We start from the raw sequence: 4556 nt of genomic DNA, 5'->3' as shown, positions 1-4556 counted from the left end.
TTTTTACTGATAAAAAACTTGCCCTATGGTCAATAGAAAATAGAAAAAAAATCTGCTACAAGAAGATTATAATGTGAGTAACTTCTCGTTTTACAAAAAAATTTCTTCTTTTTAGTGATAGAATTGAAGTAAAAAAACTTGGAAATAGTTTTAAGGGAGAAACTTTAAATTTTTTCATGTACTTTTGGTTGTTTCAATGTAATTTTTCAGATTTCAAGTCAATTTTCAAATGTTTCAATTTAAGGTCCTTTGGAATGAAAGTGCCATTTGCTGTGCATTGTAACCCTTCTAGAGCAAAATGAAAAATTGCTTGTTTTTACAATTTTTTAAACGTTTAAAGTACTTTTTTGGGCGTATTTTACTTAGGCCCAGTACTTTCAGTTTAGAATAACTTTATTCTAAAGATATTTATCGATATACCAGGTGTCCAAGAGCACCCTGGACATAGGAGATTAACATGGGAAAATGGTTTTGTTTTTTTTGCGCCTGTACGGTTCATTTAATGGAAAAACGCTTTAGATAAAAGTTGTAGAGCACATTTTCGGCTATCTACTTGTAATTTTTTCAATACCGTAGATTTGACCATTAAGACGAAAAACGGATCTAAAATTCGGAAATTTTAAATCTCCCGCCAAGCGGTCGTTAAGGAAAGTTTATATCCGGTCGTGCTACCAACCTTTCAAAATCATAACAAATCGTTGTCAGTCATTCTGTAATCAAAACATTCAAAACAAGTTTATTTAGTAATAATTTTGAGTTACTACCCACATACGGCGAAGAAAATACAAATAAATCATGATAAAAATACTTTATCAGGAGCGACAGTCCAAAAATCTGGTAAGTTGCGTTCATAACCTCATTCAATGTCTCTACTAAACTTATTTACTTTGTAGCAAAATTCTTTAAGAAAACACTGGTTTTGCTTGCAAATATTTAATGAGGATGACCGAATTACCTATCTCAAGCCTCTTCATAACACTACCAAACGATTTAAAGTGGTAAAAACAATGGACTAGGAAGGCCTGCAGATGTTTGAAGATAAGTTGCTTTACTATACAGCGACCACAAAAGAGGGTAAATACTTCCCTCAAAAGTGGTGCAATTTAGTGACCTATGTGACTGATAGTTTTATTGTATCCTTCTGTTTTGTAGTGTTATCAACACACCATAGTGTTTAAGTGGTTTTACATTTTATGATGTTAATAAAAAGCCATTTTTTATAACTGATTGTCAATGTTTTTTCCCGTCTCTACAGGGTAAGGTAAGTACTGATATTTAATTAGCTCCATTAGTTAACTTGAACATCATTCACCTACAAGGATACTTGTAAAATGTCTACTAACCAAAAATAGTTTATTTGCAAGTAATGTGTAACTCGAGTTCACATTTGATTAGTAAAGGTATGTCCTGTGACATGGTGTATTGAATTAGAAGCAAATTGTTTCTCTTTAGAAACTTTCAATTACTACATTTCACCTACCTTTGCTAATTTGGAACTCCACTATTATCCAAACAAACATTAGGTTAGTAAGACAAAGTTGTTTTTAGCATAGCTTGTATGGTGACAGGTTCACCCACTCACACTCAATCTGTGGAACAATCACTGTTTATGTGGTAAGACCAGTTTTCTTTGCCACCTATTGTACTTAAGCTTTTCTGTGAATAAATAATTAATACAAACGTTCAGTGTACAAAGTTTTATTTGGAACAATTGAGTGTGTGGAAAAAAGAACACAATTATAATGTTAAAACCTAAACCTAGAATAGAACAGCTCATGTAGATAGCTCAATTGAAAAGTTGGTTTTTCGACAATACCTACCCATATACAAAAAGTTTTGTCACCTGACTGATAATTTGACTGTGCAAGTCCATATTCTCTTCTTAGAAGGGGTTTCTCAGAGGTTTTATAGCCAGTTTAAGATTATTCACATTTCACAGGCACATCAAATTTTGAGATTTAAGTCAGATATCAACACTGAATCATTTTAAGTTTTAGTTGCAACACAGGTGAAGACCCTCGCTGATGATAGTCCATGAAGTTAAGCACATTGAAACTAAATCACACCACTTTTGAAGGAAGTATTTGGCCCCTTTGTTGTTGTCCCTGTACAGTAGGAAACTTATCTTCAAAGATCTGGCTTCATTGTCCACTGTTTTCATCACTTTAAATCGTTTGGTAGTATTATGAAGAAGCTTGAGATAGGTGATTCGGTCGTCCTCATTAAATATTTGCAAGCAAAACCAGTGTTTTCTTTAAGAATTTTGCTACAAAGTAAATAAGTTTAGTAGAGACATTGAATGAGGTTATGAATGCAACTTACCAGATTTTTGGGCTGTGGCTACTGATAAAGTGTTTTTATCACGATTTATTTGTATTTTCTTCGCAGTATGTGGGTAGTAACTCAAAATTATTACTAAATAAACTTGTTTTGAATGTTTTGATTACAGAATGACTGACAACGATTTGTTATGATTTTGAAAGGTTGGTAGCACGACCAGATATAAACTTTCCTTAACGACCGCTTGGCGGGAGATTTAAAATTTCCGAATTTTAGATCCGTTTTTCGTCTTAATGGTCAAATCTACGGTATTGAAAAAATTACAAGTAGATAGCCGAAAATGTGCTCTACAACTTTTATCTAAAGCGTTTTTCCATTAAATGAACCATACAGGCGCAAAAAAATCAAGACCGTTTTCCCATGTTAATCTCCTATGTCCAGGGTGCTCTTGGACACCTGGTATATACTATATTTATGGAACCGTGAAATCAGACGCTGATATTGGTCAATTTTGTAATTTCTATAGAAATTATCCTAAGATTAAATTTATTCGGAGGTGAAAGTACCGGCCCTTGTATTTGAACCTTTCTGGAGCAAAATAAAACTTTTACAAAAAATGGCATTTGCACTGCAAGTGAGCTTAGACGTAGAAAACAGTTGCGGCGTGATACTAAAACACTATTTACCTAGCCCGTCACGTGACAACTGTCAAAAATTTACGATAAAACATCATGTCTTTACTTACCTGCAAGTGAACTGAGTGTACTTGCACTCTAAAGGTTTTCAGAGCAAACTTTGATAGTTTTGACGTCGAAGACAGTTGTCACGTGACTCTAAAACACTGTTTACTTAGCTAGTCACGTGACCACTGTCAAAATTTGCGATAAAGCAATAAAACTTATGTCTTTGCTAAACTGCAAGTGAACTGACTATAGTTACACTCTAAAGGTTTTCAGAGCAATCTTTGACAGTTTTGACGTGGAAGAGAGTTGTCACGTGACACTAAAACACTGTGCACCTAGTCAGTCGCGTGACATCTGTCAAAGTTTACGATAAAATATCGTGTGTTTACTTAACAGCAAGTGAACTGATTGTACTTGCACTCTAAAGGTTTTCAGAGCAAACTTTGATAGTTTTGACGTCGAAGACAGTTGTCACGTGACTCTAAAACACTGTTTACTTAGCTAGTCACGTGACAACTGTCAAAATTTGCGATAAAGCAATAATGTCTTTGCTAAACTGCAAGTGATCTGACTGTACTTACACTCTAAAGGTCTTTAGAGCAATCTTTGACAGTTTTGACGTGGAAGAGAGTTGTCACGTGACACTAAAACACTGCTCACCGAGTCAGTCGCGTGACATCTGTCAAAGTTTACGATAAAACATCATGTGTTTACTTAACAGCAAGTGAACTGATTGTACTTGCACTCTAAAGGTTTTCAGAGCAAACTTTGACAGTTTTTGGCGTGGAAGACAATTGTCACGTGACAACTGACAAAATTTACAATATAACACCATGTGTTTACTTAACATCAAGTGAACTGACTGTACTTGCGCTCTAAAGGTTCTTAAAAAATTAAAATTCTTTAAGTGCTTTTTTTGTGCTTATTTTACTTAATTTAAGATCCTTTAGTATAAATATGTCCCTTGCTGTACCAAAATAAAAATATGTACTTTTTTCAAAAAAGGACATTTTTACAATTTTTGAAAGGTTCAAATTTCTTTTTTATGCTTATTTCACTTAATATAAGGTCCTTTGTTATAAATATACTCTTTCCTGTGCATTGGAACTCTTCTGGAGCAAAACGAATAAAAGAGTCACGCTGAAACTCAAGAAGAACTGAAAGTCCAATCTTAGACCTGTATTGTCATTGTTTCTTAGTCAATTTTCGGTCTTCTAGTCAATTACCTGTCGTCAGGTGTTGTGAAAAGTCTGGAAAATATGTTAACTCTCAAAAAAAAATTAAAATAGTTTTAAATAGTGCAACAACAATTTACAATAAAAATGAGCGTCAAATAAAATCTAATTGGATATTAGCACTAAACTTCTCATTTTTAATTATCCATTGGATTTCGTTCCTTTCAGTTGTCACAGAGTAACATCCTTGATCGGTTACTTAAAACACTTCTTCAGTAACTTAATACGACAAAATATTTCCTCTGCATTAAAGATTTCAATAACACTGTCGATCTTTGACAACACAATATAAAAGTTTCACTGAACAGATGCTGATTCACTCACTGAACGGATTCGTTGGCGATCTCCCTAAGGAATG

General features: G+C 33.8%; 2 long non-coding RNA genes across 2 annotated transcripts; one reads left to right on the top strand and one right to left on the bottom strand.

The window, feature by feature from the left end:
• The first annotated feature begins 433 nt into the window (after window positions 1-433).
• Window positions 434-1223, top strand: LOC145724807 (uncharacterized). The gene is made up of 2 exons (XR_014177088.1): window positions 434-837; window positions 894-1223. It is a non-coding gene; the product is annotated as an uncharacterized LOC145724807 (long non-coding RNA).
• A 315-nt stretch (window positions 1224-1538) lies between these two features.
• Window positions 1539-2739, bottom strand: LOC145724808 (uncharacterized). The gene is made up of 2 exons (XR_014177089.1): window positions 2323-2739; window positions 1539-2266 (listed from the first exon to the last, which is right to left on the bottom strand). It is a non-coding gene; the product is annotated as an uncharacterized LOC145724808 (long non-coding RNA).
• Window positions 2740-4556: the final 1817 nt, after the last annotated feature.

Source organism: Ips typographus, linkage group LG2, assembly GCF_016097725.1.
Source record: "Ips typographus isolate SLU linkage group LG2, UJ_Ityp_2.0, whole genome shotgun sequence".
In the NCBI taxonomy this organism is placed as follows: Eukaryota; Metazoa; Arthropoda; class Insecta; order Coleoptera; family Curculionidae; genus Ips; species Ips typographus.
This window is presented reverse-complemented; position numbering and strand designations above follow the sequence as displayed.